Raw genomic sequence first — 16,201 nt, forward strand, 5'->3', positions numbered from 1 at the left:
TACCTACCTAAGTGGATCGAAGACTGGTAAGTCTAGATCCCCCAATCCACCTTGCAATTCTTTCACACAGCACTTGAAGGATGGATAAAACTCAGCTTTCAAGCTCTGTGTAAAAGGAGCTAGTGATGCAACCAGTCAGAATGCTCTCCATGGTACACCAGCAGAAATTTGTGAAAGTCATTGATGACATACCAAATCTCCTCAAACTCCTAATGAAATTTAGCCACTGGCTAGCCCCCTTCATGAATGGATTGACATGAAGGCCCCAGGATAGATGTACAGAGATGTTGACACCCAGACATTTGAATTTTTTAAAATTTAAATTTAGACATGCAGCATAGAAACAGGCCATTTCATCCCATGAGCCCATGCCGGTCAACTTACACCCAATTAACCCACACCCCCAGTATTTTCGGATGATGGGAAGGAACCGAAGCCCCAGGGATCTCTGGCACTGTAAAGGCTTTGCGCTAACTGCTACATTAAGCATGGGAATCCTACAAAAATCAATCAACTTCAGTCTTCAGTATGACATTTGATTCAACATCCATAAACATTTGTTGTTGAGCCTTTCAGAACTCCATGACCATTTGTTCAAAGAAATGTCTTGGAACCTCACATCGAAATAGCCATGCTCCGATCACGCCCTTTAACTCCAAAGGAACTAAATTCTCTGTAGTACCTAATTAAATCCACCTTAATGAAGGCTCAAGCCCAAAGCATTGGTTACATAAAGGCACTGTTTGACCTGCTGAGTTTCTCCAGCATTTGTGTGTTGTACCCCTATTTTACTCCTAATCAAATCCATTTATCATTCAAAGACTATAATTAAGTTTTTGCTTAATTTCCCCATGTAAGGGAATGTTTTCACCGTCATATGAAAATGGCTCTCACGGCATGTGTTAAAGGACCAGATTGGATCGATGAACTGCCTTGGATACTTTTAGGTATCTGTACTGCACCAAAGGAAAATCTAGCCTCGCCCTCAGCAGAATTGGCATATGGAGCCATCCTAATGGTCCCAGGAGATTTCATTCTGGCAGCACGTGGGCAGCAGGAATCTCCCACTTCAGTACTCACACGCTTGAGGGAGAAGGTGGGTATACTGGTGCCCATCACAGCCATCCGGCATGGGTCTTCGACTTCATACATTCCCTCCTGGACTGAAGGACAGTCTTTATGTATTCCTGCGCAGGGATATTACAACGGATATATGAAGGTGGTTCGGAATGACGGCACCACGTTTGTTTTACACATTGGCAGCAGGCAAGAAATGGTTTTGGTAGATCGCCTTAAGCTGGCACATGTGGATGTAGATCAGCCGGTACAGGTGGCATGCCCCCAGAACAGGGGACATCTGCCTGCCCGTTCTAGCCATATAGGTGAGATGTATAGGCTAACTCCATTATCAAACTGGCGTCCGTAGTTGTGGGCTCCTACAGGATCAGGAGTTCCTGCTGGCTGGGGGGCACAAAGAACTCCGGAAGGTGAGTGACTTCAGAGGTCGGGTGATTGTGATAGCGCGCCAATTGTAATTATTTAAACTCCTGCGAAGATTCCATTAAACAGTTCTGTTGGTTCAGCTCACAGACAACTTCTGTTGTGGGTTATTCACTTCACCTCTCACTACAATGGTAAAATTTCTATTCTCCCTCTACTGTATACTGAGTATATACAGATGATCCCAATGATGCTTTTGGAAATGGCTCATTTTATTCTTTAGTGAGAGTTCCCTGTACCAAGGTAGTATCGACAGAATAGGAGAAGAGATCAGTGTGTCCTGAACATCAACAACAAGATTTTCAGAAGTTTGTGGGTGCTCAAAACAAGACAGTAGCGTAAGGACCAAAGGGCTGTAGCCATCTTTCTAAAGGATATATGGTGTGGAAACACTCAAGATTTCTCAACTCTCAATGGGACACTGGAAGTAAGAGGCAAAAGTCAATGAAAAGTCACTCACAATCCAGGCCTTATTTAAAGAATTTGTATTTGGTCCCTTGATGTTGGTACATACTAACAAGGCAATTTTTATTATTCATCTCCAGCTGCCCTGAGAAGCAGGAATGGCTTTTCTGTGATAATGAGGTGGGGATACTAAATTGCTTCAGAGAGCATCTGCCTTACAATATGGACCAGATTCATGTGTGAATGGTATCAGTAATCTGAATGTATTTTTCTAATAAAGTTTTAACTTCCATGCACTTTTTTTCAGTGCCGGCAACAAATTTCCATATTTATTCAATTTAATTTTATAATTATTTACTGTGAGATTCACAATCTCTAGGATTACAATTGCAGCGCAATAACTACTGAACCAAATATAAAGTGTAATTTATAAGCCATCTCTGATGTTTGAATCCCATGGTAACAATTGACAGGTTATTCTTGTGAAATTTAAATATAATTGTCTGTTTATTGTTGTGGAATTAAACATTGTGGAATGAGTGCCCAGTTGATTGCACTCATCTCGTGTCAAGAAGTGGAGAGGTTAAATACCATTTCGAAGATTTCAGCACAGGTTGTGCAATCAGTGCAGCACAGAGGGAGTGCTGGATTTCTGAGGGCATATCTTGCATGAGAAAAGGTGGGAGTAGGTGCAGTCAAGGTAGCTGAGGAAATCAGAGGGTTTGTAGTTGACATGGTGGAAGGTTTGTCTGCTGAAATGAAGGCAGAAAAATCCAGAATAGGGAGAGAAGTGTCAGAAATGGTCCAGCTGAACTTGAGGGGAGGATGGAAGTGAACAGCAAAGGTGATAAAATTGGTGAGTTCTGCACCGCTACGGAAAGTGGAGAGGGTAAAGAACTTCAAATTCCTGGATAACAATATCTCTGATTATCTATCCTGGGGCCATCATGTCAATGCAATCACCTTTTTGTTAAGAGTTTGAGGAGATTTGCTATTGCACAAGAGACTCTTGCAAATTTATACAGATGTACCGTGAAGAGCATTCTGGAGATGCCAATGCACAGACAGGAAAGCCTACGGAGGGTTGTAAACTTAGTCAGCGCCATCATGGAAACCACTCTATTAAGAACATCTTTAAGAGGCAGTGTCTCAAGAAAGCAGCCTCTATCGTCAAGGACCCTCACCACCCAGGACATGCCCTTTTCTCACTGCTACCATCAGGAAGGAGTTGCAGGAGCTTAAAGACCAACATCACGGGTACAAAAACAGCTTCTTCCCCTTTGCCATCAGATTTCTGAAGGGCAATGATCCATAGGCACCACCTCACTTTTTTTTCCCTCTTTATGGCACAAATTATTTATTGTTAAATACCTATTGTATTTTCGGTACTGTAATTTCTAGCAATCTTGCACCTGTAATGCCCATTACTGCTGCAAAACAACAAACTTCATGACAGATGTTCATGACAATAAACCTGATTCACATGCAGGAAGCAGTACCAATGCAGTCATTGGGGTTGTACAGAAAAGTTGTGGAGTTGCCACAATAGGTTTGAAACAAGGACAGTTCCACTTGGCCCACTGAAAGGCAAATGTAGTGGAGGCTCATAGCTACACCTTCGATTAATAGAAAGTGGGAGGAATCATAAGATTGCAATTGGTGACCCCAATAGTTTAGACGGCATCTAAACCCAACGATGAGCAAACCAGCAGCAGACCACACAGTCGCTCTCAAGCTGCCGGCCTTCTGGACGAATCAGCCACGATGTGGTGACCAGGCTGAGGCACAGTTCCAGATCCAGCAGATCACAGCAGAGTACACCCAATACTACCGCATGGCCAAGGAAGCCCTGGCAGATGCTGCTCTTCTGGCACTCTCCAGGGCAGACGCTCCAACAGGCCCAATGGTGGATGCCTCAGGAATGGAGGAAAGTGAGAGGATGTAGACAGTAAGGGATTGTAGCAGCATGGATAGAAAATGATAGATAATTATCAAAGTATAGGAGACAACAGCGGCTGATGGAATCAGTCATCACCAAACAGCTTGGAAATAGGGCCTTTGACCGATCAACAGCCATTTTTACGCTAATCATATCCTAACTCATTTTATTCTTCCCATCTCCCCAACTTTCCCAAATTCTATCACTCATCATCACCAATTTGCTGTAGCCATTTAACCTCTACTTTTTAAGTAATACTAATGGGGAAAATTGTTTCTCAGACTGAATCAGAATTTATTGTCATGAGCCAGTCACAAAATTTGGTGTTTTTGCGGTAGCGTCACAGCACAAACATTCATATTATAACCATCTTACAATATTACTATAAAAAATTAAAAAATAGTGCACAAAAAGTAAGGCAGTGTGGCGGCCCACCGTGGTGGTGATTGAGCCGGCGCTCTGGGCGGCGAGCGCAACTAAAGGCGCAGCGGCACTGGCCCCAACAAGTGAACCGACGGGTGAACGGCAAGGGCAGCTTAAAGGCCAGTGACCCCAAAATGGTGGTGGCCTTGCTGCACAGCCAACAGACAAGGACAGCATGCGGGGAAGAAGGGATTGTTATGCAAGAAGGTACCCGCGCACAGGAAACTGGTTTTTGTTATGCAGGTTGTGATGTGAGTAAAAGGGGGAAATGGTGGGAATGCGACGAGTGCAAAACTCGGGTCTGAGTCCTAATAAAAACAGAGCTTAACCTAAATACACTACATGTGTGTGTCTTCCTTCGAGTAGCATGCAGTTACAATTGGTAACCCTGATAGTTTAGACGGCATCTAAACCCAACGATGAGCAAACCAGCAGCAGACCACACAGTCGCTCTCAAGCTGCCGACCTTCTGGATGAATCAACCACGATGTGGTTTGACCAGGCTGAGGCACAGTTTCAGATCCAGCAGATCACAGCGGAGTACACCCAATACTACCACATGGCCAAGGAAGCCCTGGCAGATGCTGCTCTTCTGGCACTCCCCAGGGCAGATGCTCCAACAGCCCCAATGGTGGATGCCTCAGGAATGGCGATCGGTGGAGTTCTGGAGCAGCAGATCAAAGAAAGCTGCTGGCTTTCTTCAGCAAACATCTGTGGCCCCCGGAACCGAAGTTCAGCTATACTTAGCTATCTGTCACTTTAGGTACTTAGAGGGGACCTTCACGATCTTTACAGACCACAAGCCCTGACTTTCACCTTGCCTAACATCTCAGACTCCTAGTTGGCCCATCAGCAACAACACCTGTCTTACATTTGGAGTACACCACAGATATAAAGCACGTCTCCAGCAAGGATAACATGGTGACAGATGGACTGCCCAGACAAAGTATCCACCCACTATCAAGGGGAGTACTTCATGGCACTGGCAGAGGCACAGCAGAAAGACAAGGAGATGCCCCAATACAGGACATATCTGGACTGCAGCTCCAGGGCATCCTAGTCAGCACAGGTAAAACCACCCTCCTGTGCAATGTGGCCACCAGCCAGGTCAGACCCATCATCCCGGCGGCCTGGAGATGGTAGGTTTTCAATTCCATCCACAGACTGGCTCACCCATCTGTCAGGACCACGGTCCAGCTGGTGGCCGGCAAATACATGTGGCATGGATTGCAGAAACAGGTTGGTGGGTAGGCAAAAGCGTGCATGGTGCCAAACAACCAAGGTACAGAAGCACAACAAGACCCCACCTCAGCACTTGACAGAGATGGGCCTGGAACTGATTCTGAGAGTGGCTGGTGATAAGGATGTCATCCAAATAAACTAATACGAAATCCAGGACCCAGGTAACTGTGTCGATTAAGTATTGAAATGTTTGGGCAATGGGAGCAGGACTACCTCTGGCCATTTCGTGAACCTATCTACTATTGTGAAGAGGTGAGTAGCACTCTTGGACGGGGCAACGGGCTGACGATATCCACGTGGATGGGTGCAAAAACCTATAGTGGGGTTTGGCTGTGGCACTGAACTTTTGAGGTCTGGCACTGGATGTATGTCATTGCCCAATGCTGACTTGTTGCGCTGGCCATGCCACATGAATTTGCCCGCCACAAACCTGTTGTTCTCCTATTCAAAGGGTGAGCCACACTGTGTATGGCGTCAAACACCCGACATTGCCACACAGCAGGTTGGCCGGTGCTTATGTCACAAAGTAGGGAGGCATGTGCTGAACCAAAATGTGTGAACTCCAATTTCAGTCCCGGTATGGCAGTGCAATACGTGGCCATCTCTTCATCTTCCAGCTGAGCTGCTGTCAAAGCCATGTAGTCTTTACCAGGAGCAGGCGAATGCAGGGAAGCAATGGTGGTGTGGGATAGCGTGCCAACAACTAGATGGTTCTTCTTGGCAATGTGTTTTATCGTAGTCCTAAACTCTGAAATGTAGGAGATTTGTCATCGTTGTTGTGCCGACCACGTAGCTGACATCTTGGCGAAGGCAGAAGTCAACGGCTTGTTATCCATGTAGTCCATGAACCCTCTGCCCTCTAGGAAATAGTGAAAATGCCATATGGTCAAGTAAAGGGCAAGGTGCTCCCTGTCAAAAGCACTGAACTTCTGCTCCAGTGGTCTCAAATGATGACCAAAAAAACCTATGGGTTTCCAGATGCCGTTGATGAGCTGCTCCAGGACCCTCCCTACCGCAGTGCTTGACGTATCTACTGTCAGAGCCATTGGCACATCAACCCTCGGGTGCATGAGCATAGTGGCTCTGGCTAGTGCTCCTTTGGCGGTCTCAAATGCAGCTGTGGCCTTGTTATTCCAGTTCAGATCCTTAGGATATTGGACAAGAGTTTGAAAACTGGCTGCATAACTTTGGCTGCAGCTGGCACGAATCGATGGTAGAAGTTAATCATGCCTACAAACTCATGGAGGCCTGTAATGATAGAGTGTCTTGGAAATTTGCAAATGGCCTCAACTTTGGAAGGTAGTGGAACCACTCTGTGCTGATCAATGTGGTGGCTGAGAAAATCAATTGATGTGAGGCCAAACTGGCATTTGGCCAGGTTGATCATGAACCTGCTGACATAGTTGACAGAGATGGACCTGGTGCTGATTCCAGGAGTGTTGGTGATAAGGATGTCGTCCAAATAAACAAATACGAAATCCAGGTCCCAGGTAACTGTGTCAATTAGGCATTGAAATGTTTCGGGAATGTTTTTTAAACTGAAAGGCATAAAAAGGAATTCAAATAGCCCAAATGGGATAAAGTCTTAGGAATGTGGTCCGAGTGAACTGGGATCTGATGGTACCTGTACACAGGTCAATTTTGGAGAAAGTCTTAGCACCGTGAAGGATCACAGGGAAATCCTGTATATGGGGAACTGGACCCGTGGCTGCGAGATCCAAAATACTGGAAGTTTGAGCACAACGGTGTTCTGCACATCCATAGTGAGGTCCAAAATGTCGTTTGGACCGTCGGGGTCACCAATGTAGCGAGTGGTGTAGAAAATAAAGCACAACAGAAGTTGTCTGTGAGCTGAACCAACAGATCTGTTTCATGGAATCTTCATAGAAATTTAAATAAGTAGAGTTGGTGTGCTATCACAATCACCAATCTCTGAAGTCACGAGCACAGTTTCATTATTTCTCATTTAAAGTATGCTGTGGTTACAAAATAATTATTTATTTTTGTTCCCAGCCTATTCACATTCAGCTTCCTAATGATGTGAGGAAGAGTTGTTGTGAAGGGGATAACATAGAATACTAGCCCATGATGTTGAGCCGATCCATATGTACCTACCAAAAAAGCCCCAAAACACGCATAACCCTCTATTTTTCTTCCATCCATGTGCCTGTCTTAAATGTCCCTGTTGTTCCAGCCTCCACCACTATCCTTGGCAATGTATTCCAGGCACTCATCACAACCTCCCCCTGATATCTCCCCTAAACCTACCTTCTTACACTTTGTATGAAGGCTCGCCATTATTTACTACTCTTGGCCTGGGGAAAAAAAGAGATTAACTGTCTACCTTATCCATGCCTCTCACAATCTTGTAGCCGACAGAGATTATTTTTAATTCAAGTTGTTAATTTACAGAGACAAGAAAATGGCAACATCACTTGAAAATCTACCAGGTTCTGGCAAGGATATTCATAGTTTACAGTCTTAATAAGGAAGGAAGAAGCCTCTTGATTCCAATAAGGCATTATTTATTTGACATTCTGGGAATATCACCTTCCTGCACTAACTGACCTCTGCTTGAGTTTACAAGCACATAAAAATATATGCAATCATCACCAGGGGATGGGATGGGATGGTAGCAAATTAATTCCCTAATCTGGATTCCTGTTCAAATTTCACCTTTGTATGGAGAGAAACCCCATCTGTTTCGCTATTGCACTTCAGAGAAGGGGAACTATTTCCATTACCTGGTTTGGCCATATGTGACTCCAGACCAACAACAATGTTGTTATGTCTAAACTACTACTCAATTAGCCCTACTTGTCTCTGCTGTCAAGAAGGAAACATAGTATCTCTCTCTGAAGGACAGTAAGTATTTGTTTTGCCAGCCATGAGCACATACTACAAATGATATTTGAAAAAAGCTTTTGCTTTGCAACCCCGGTACAGCACTCTCTTCTCTGAGCCAAAAGATTTAAGTCTCACATCTGGATATGAACTCACAATCTTAACAGATATTATATTTCTGAACTGAGGGAATGACACAATCGTCTTCCATCGAGGTACTGGACCACAATTTATTCTGCCTGTTTCTTTATCTCACTTGGATGCTGAGCATTCCCTGGAATTATTTAAAGTTGGACTGGAAGTTTGGATACTTTGACCAACATTTCCTCCTTCATAATAGTACCAAAAACAGCCCATACAGGTCATTTATCTCATTGTTGTTTGTCATTGCCGATGGAAAATTACACTATTTCAAAAATATTTCATGGCTTGGGGATTTAATATGTTTTCATATATTTTTACACATTTACCAAGGCTTGTGCACTTTGGGAATTGGGATTATCAGGGCCTGTTCAACATTCTGGACTGGAAACCCTGCACCCCTGCAGGCTTTCTTTTCATAATGTTTAATTTTCAGATATGTCTGCCAAGTCATTAGTTTGGCAGCAAATTTATGAATCCATGAAACTTAATCTGATACAAATATTCTTGTTGTTCCTGACATAATCTTACTTTTGTGTTTTTTCTATATAAAAGATGCTTGGAAACTCAATTTTTTTTTAGTCAGTAAGAAATGCATTGGTCAGGCGAAAATAACCATCGGTCTCTATGTTGGAGCATGTGGGCAATTTAATTTCAGTTCCCTGCCTTCACTGCTGCTCAAACACTAAATACTATAGAAACTGTAATCAAAGTATAGCTGGAGAAGGTTACCTGCTGATTAATGTTGGTGAAAACTATTTCTCACCATGTAAGGGCTCTACACCCAAACCATTGAACATTTTTTTGCAGGATTATAAAGAGTAGCATCTCACGGAAATGTAAAACGTCTCTCATTCGTGATTAAAAATAGTAGGCAAATGAGGTTAAAAACACAATGTATTCTTGAATAAGAATTTAATTCAGAGGGAGTATTGTCTGCACCATGTTAAAGGCTCATTTGGCAGGGTTTTTTTTTTAACTTAAATTGGGGTTATTATTAAAGTTCTGTGATATAGCCCAGGAGTAAGTAGTCCTGTTGGCAGCCTTTGACCTCTGCAGGATATGAAGCTGTGTGCGACATGCTGTGAATTTACTACTTCTTCAGCACTCATATTAGGCGGCTAAGCAGGATAAAGAGGGATTTTGAAACCTGTCAGAGTAGGTGCAGATGGCTGTGTTTAGGTTCCTATTTGAATTGAAATATGTTTTCTTTTTTTTCTTCCTGAAGAAAATGAATTGATGCCCTTTCACAGGATTTATAGCCAATTGCCATCATCCACCCAACCACAACACCGTTCCTCTTCAATCCCTCAGACACCACGAGACAATTTATCAAAGGAATAGGACAATCCGCCACAATGGGGTGAGGCTGAGTACAAATATGCTGTCATTCAACACTCTTGCCCCTGGTGGAGTGTGCTGTACCCATGGTTTGTGGGTCACTCATGAAGCCTGCAGAAACACAAGTTAATCAGCACCCCTTTGCAAAACATTTCTTTAATTTCCTGCCAGAAGTTGCAGAACGTACTCAACATGTGCACCTTGGGGTGGGGGGGGGGGGGGGGGCGCTAGATTGAAAATGGATAAAAACTACAGCCAGCAAGTGAATAATTGTATTAAAGACAAATTATTTGCAGCTCTTTTTAAAAGGGATTTCTTTTTCTTCTCAGCATTTGACATAGTTTTTAGACCATGAGAACTCTTGAAAATGTGTAAAATAATAAATTGATATGATATTATTATTTTGTAATTGTTATTTTTCCACATCTGCAGAAGCATTTAGTTAGCATGTTTGTCTTAACACTAGCTGCATTTATGAATTTCAGGCCCTGTGAATGATGGCTGCTTAGGTCAAAGAGCGCAATGTACAACCAGTGTTTGGCCAAGGAAAATAAAGCTGCAGTAACCAAAAATCTTGTCAACCCAAAAAGCACACCACGGATCACTGGGTGGGTGATGGAAGGCGTTCATGAGATATTTAGATAACTACATAAAAATAATAAACTAGACATGATAAAGTCAGGAAAAGCCACTGAGTAAGTTGTTTATCAATTCGAAAGATAATTGTAGTGTGAATGGGAGAGAGAGAGAGAGAAGTGAAAAATATATTTTTAATGATATTGTATAGAGTTCTTAAGAATATCTCTGAGCAGAAAGCTCTGTAAAAAATAATGCACACAGCCCAGTACACCAGAGGCAAGACTCTCCACATCATCAAAAAAATCTGTAGGGAACACTGCCATCAGAGAGCAGCAGCAATCATCAAGGATCCACATCACTCAGCATACGTTCTATTCTCACTGCTACCATCAGGAATGAGATATAGGTACCAGAAGAATTGCACAGCCAGGTTCAGGAACAACAGCTACGCCTCCACCATCAACCTCCTAAACAGCAGATACAATCAGAAACTCATTTAAGGACTTTTACTCAGACATTTATTTATTACTGAATATTTATTTTTTTGTTGTATTTGCAGTCAGTTTTTTGTTTACATTTCTTTCTACATTTCTGCCCTTTGTACATGTATCTTTCTTGAGTACAGTTTGCATTACCGATAAGTAGAAATTTGGCCAGGCCCGCAGGAGAAAAGAATTTAAGGGTTGTATGTGATGTCATGTTTGCATTCTGACAATAAATTCAATCTTTTAAGTGACTGAGATCATAGTTATCTGGTTAATAAATATGTTCAGTTAAATTTAATTGTTTCCGTGGAATGCAATATTGGATTTGCTAAAATCTTTTTTTTTGTGTGCTGTGGAAACCTTTAGAGGCCCAAGATCACATCTATATAAAGTGTTGGGACACACTTGAACCACAGGTCATGTTGATCAACAAGAATTCCTGTTCACTAAATTCTTGTCTGAAGTATCCAGTGCAGCTATTACAGCCTGCTGCCTCACATTGCAAAAAGTCCTAGCTCAATACTGACCTCCGGTTTTGTCTGGGTAAAGTTGGCTGTGGCTGTGTGGGTTTTCTCATCGTGCTCCTATTTCCTCCCATGTACCAAAGATGTGCTGGTTAATTGGCCACTATAAATTCCCCCTAGTGTGTAGGTGAGTAGTAGAACCTGGGGGCCATTGATGAGAATGTGTGGAGAACAACACCAAAGGGATGAAGAAGTAAACCTCAGAAGTCACCTTGATTGAAATAAAAGCACAATGCTGGAGAAACTCAGCAGGTCAAAGTGTGTACCTTAAATCGCAAAGTTAAAGATATATATCCAATGTTTCTAGTTTGAGTCCTTCATCGAGGAATGAGCAAAATGTAGACAGGCACCAAAACGGCTGTTCGGGTGCCTGCCCAGATTTTGCTCATACATTGATGATGGGCTCAAGCTTGAAACGTTAGTCATATATCTATATCTTTGCTGTATAAAGGACACTGTTTGACCTGCTGAGTTTCTCCAGCTTTGTGCTTTTCCCAAAAGGGATAAATATAGGATTAATGTAAATGAGAGGTTGATGGTCTATGTGGAACATGGGTCAAAGTACTGGATCTCTCTTTGACTCTAGTATCTTGTGTTTGGATTATTTAGAACTGCTTTTTTCTAATGAATCTGGTGCAATGTTAAGCAATGTTAACCTAGCTAATGTACTCGTTCAGCAAAGATAGTGTGCATTGTTTGAAATACTGTCATTTGTCTAAGGCATGAAGCTGAAGCCCCGTCTACTTCTCAGGTGGATAGAAAAGAGCCTATGATTCTCCACCAATAGGTTTTCCAAGATGTTGCTAACATACATGACTGAAACAGATAATGTGGCCATTAATTTAATTGTGATCTCTTGGATAAGTTATTGGCATAGATTAAATAGTCACAGTCTTTTCTCACGGGGAATCTAAAACTGGGGAGCATAGGATAAGCAGCCAACATAATGAAAAGCCATCATACCCTAGGCCCACTCTCCTCACTCTCCTCCTCCTGAATGAACCCTACATCAGTGCTCTCCTGCTGCCCGTGTTTAGTGCTAATTCATCTTTCATATCATTGTCGTCCTACACTCAGCAAATTGTGTTCTATAAATGGCTATATGGATGTTAAAGTATTTAATGCTGTTCATTTCGAAGAAGAACCCATTTTCCTGTACAAGGTCTTTTGTGACAAATAAACTTAAACTTATATTTAAGGTGAGAAGGGTTTTCATGGACTGCAGAAGGATTTGGATGGCTTGGAAGAATGGGCTGAAAGGTGATAGATGGAGTTTAATGTAGATAAGTGTGAGGTGCTTCATTTTGGAAAGAATAACCAAAATAGGATGTATGCCCTGAAGGGGAGAACATTGAGGAATGCAAAGGAACAAAGGGATCTTGGAATAACAGTTCATCGTTCCTTGATGGTGGATTCCCATGTAGATAGGGTGTTGAAGAAGGCTTTTGGTATGCTGGCCTTTATAAATCATAACATACAATATAGGAGCTGGGAGGTGATGTTGAGACTATTTAAGGCATTGGTGAGGGCAATTATGTGGAGTTCTGGTCTCCAAATTATTGGAAGGATATAAATAAGGTAGAGAGGGTGCAAAGAACGTTTACTAAAATGCTGCCTGGATCGCAGTATATAGAATATGGAGAAAGATTGAGTAGACTGGGACTTTATTCATTGGAGCGTAGAAGGTTGAGAGGGGATTTGATAAAGTTATTTAAAATTATGAAGGGAATAGATAGAGTAGATGTGAATAGGCTCTTTCCCCTGAGGGTAGGGGAGATTGGAACGAGGGGTCATAAGTTAAGGGTTAAGGGGCAAAACTTTAGAAGTAATATAAGAGGATGGTTCTTCACTCACTGGCTGAGTGGAATGATCTACCAGAAGAAGTAGTTGCGGCGGGGTCAATTCTGTCATTTAAGAAGAGGTTAGATGAGTACATGGATGTGAGGGGGTTGGAGGGTTATGAGCAGGGAGTAGGTAGGGAGAATTAGCTGGAGTTTCAAGTAAATTGGTGCGGACTAGAAGGGCCGATATAGCTTGTTTCCGTACTGTAATTGTTATATGGTTATACAAAGGAACTGAGGGGCTCATTTTTGACATAGAGGACAATGGGTGTAAGGAACGAACTGCAAGAGGAAGTAGTTGACATGTGTACAATTTTAATGATAAAGAGGCATTTAAAAGAGTATGTCGATAGGAAACATTTTGAGGAATATGAGTACAAATGCAGAGAAATGGGAGGAGTTCAGGTAGACAACTTGGCTGGCATGGGGACATTGGGCTGAAAGGCCTGTTTACCTGCTGTTTACTCTACGACTATGAAAATGGCAGTGTTTCCGGAGCTGGTGTCATGGCACTGCTGCCTCTGGTGCGGACCTGGCTTAGTGGGGAGTGTAAACACAGCTCGTCTCCACAGTGTCCTAGTGCCTAGACCTGATGCTGAAAGCTCCTTACAGGCTTTAAATGGCCTATTAAAGGAATCCATTATGCTTTGTTAAACATCCTGCAACCACAACGGTGTGAGCCCAAGATGGCAGTGCCTGTGCTGGGCAGCATTCCATGAGGGGTTGCAGACTCCAGGGGATCAGCTGACCAGCGCAGTGCTCCAGAAATGGGGAAGGCACCCCCCCCCACCCCATTGAGAAGAAGAAACATGGGAGAAGACCCCCATAGACAAGTTGACCATGGCAGCAGACCAGCGAGGGGGTCAGCGGCTGATGAAACCACACAGGTTGCAGGTTGCTGGTGACTTGCAGTTGAAGGACCCACCCAGGCTGTGGGGTGATGCAGACTGGCTCATTGGACCAATGTATTAAGAGAATGCTGAAAGCAAGAAGGTCTCTCAAAGGACCTCGGGCGCTGAAGGCTTCCTGATCATATAAGAGTTTTGGACCTGATGCTTGGGCTCCCAATAGATTGAACATGAATTTATGCAGTTGGAGAGGCTGCAGAAGCGCTGGATGTGAATCCACAGGCACCCAGTTTCTCCAAAGGAACTCTCTTTTGCTTCTCTTTCTCTTATTGTTAGGGGACAGTGGTGACTCTATGCCATATGGCAGACAAAAGTTGAAGTATATCATGTATATTACATGACAATAAAAACCTTGAGCCTTGAAGCTTGACTCTTGAATATTTCTGGGTACAAATTAAATGAAATACTCCCTATATTACAACAGTGACTACTCTTCAAAGATATTCAAGATTATTTTATTGTCATGTTATAAAACTGAGAAAGTGATATTACACAAAATTTCCTTTCGTCTACCACAAGGCAGACACAGATTTGTTATTATCAGTCATTGTCCAGCACTCCTTACAGTCAGAGAAAGAGAAAAAAGAGTCCCCCCAGAGTTACTGAGTGTCCATGGATTCTTCTCCAGCACTCCCACATCCTCCACAGCCACACAGGTTTCAGTTCAAATCTTTGGCAACCCGAGCTCCAGTCCCAAATCTCTAACTCAATCAGGAGGCCTCTAGCCCGCTCAGCACCCTCTTGCATCCCAGTCAAATACCTGGTACCACTTCAGCCAGTCTCCAGCAGTCCACAGTCTAGTGTAAGTCCCTTGACTGCAGTCGCAAACAGCCCACAGTCTGCGGGGGGTGCCTCGCCTCAGTTCATTGACAGTCTGTGTGTTCTTCAGCCTCAGAACCGCTCGCTGGTCCGTCGCCATGGTCACCATCCTGTGGGTCAACTCCTCATATGACAAGGACTGCGGTGTTTTGAAATTAACTAAGGATGTGAAATAAATGTAAGTTCCACCTTTTACCAATAAACAAAGGTCAGTGATCTTGAGACTTAGCTGTGTGGAGGACTGATGATTGGGGAGAGGGGGCTGGGAGCCATTATTTAACTTTCCTGCATGGGTAAGAATCCAGTCTCACTGAGAAGATAAACAGGTTTCTAGTTCAGGTTTTTTGCCACACAGACGAAAGTGCAGTTGGAATGTTTGATCATAAGACAGATACTAATCTGCCAGTTTATCACCCATGCCTTGAAGTACCCAATGGTACTTGTTAAAGTCCATGGCTTTCCTGGAAATAAATAAATAATAAATATTCACATTCCATCATGGCTCATCATGTTGCTGGAACATGTTGATTCATTTTAATAAATCATAGGTAAAAGCAAAATAATGTTGGAAATACTCAGCAGGCCAGGTGGGGAAACAGAGTGAACATTTCAGCTGAAGAGCCTTTGTCAGCCAGTTCTAAAGAAGGACTTTGATCGGAATCGTTCACTCTAGATGCTGCCTGACCTGTTGTGTGTTGTTAATTTTCACTTCCCAGCATCTGTAGCTTTTTATCTATTACTTGTCCTCAAGTAGACAAATGGCCCTCGGCAATTACCAATAAATATATAGCATCCTTTGTAATCTTAAGATATTCTGAAATGTTAACAGCCAATTTATTACTTTTGGATGTGTTTCCATTGCTGTCCTGTAGATAAATATTGCAGTCAATATGAATACAACAAGGTGACACAAAAAGCCATCAATTGGAAAATTGATTGAAATGTATAGGTACAGGTACTGGGCATTCAGCCCCACAAATACCATACTGTAAGATCTTAGTTTATCCATCTTCTCAAATCTACCTGTTGATCTATATGTAAACCTTATATATTTGATATTCAAGCATAAATGTTGATTGATGCAAAAACATTGTTCAGTGTTGTATAAATAATAGTGTAAAATCTCTCTGTTCCATCTGAATAAACAATAGAAGCCTTGATAAGTTCCTTATTTTAAGGGTAGCAATTCTACTGCAGGTGCACAATCCTT

General features: G+C 42.7%; 1 long non-coding RNA gene across 2 annotated transcripts; it reads left to right on the top strand.

The window, feature by feature from the left end:
* The first annotated feature begins 1,551 nt into the window (after positions 1-1,551).
* Positions 1,552-15,213, top strand: LOC138735518 (uncharacterized). Of its 2 annotated transcripts, XR_011339732.1 has the most exons (3): positions 1,552-1,634; positions 10,321-10,443; positions 15,062-15,213. It is a non-coding gene; the product is annotated as an uncharacterized lncRNA (long non-coding RNA). The 2 variants fall into 2 exon arrangements; XR_011339731.1 differs by lacking the exon at positions 15,062-15,213 and having other exon boundaries at positions 10,321-10,522.
* Positions 15,214-16,201: the final 988 nt, after the last annotated feature.

This window comes from Narcine bancroftii, chromosome 6 (genome assembly GCF_036971445.1).
Source record: "Narcine bancroftii isolate sNarBan1 chromosome 6, sNarBan1.hap1, whole genome shotgun sequence".
NCBI classification, from domain to species: domain Eukaryota; kingdom Metazoa; phylum Chordata; class Chondrichthyes; order Torpediniformes; family Narcinidae; genus Narcine; species Narcine bancroftii.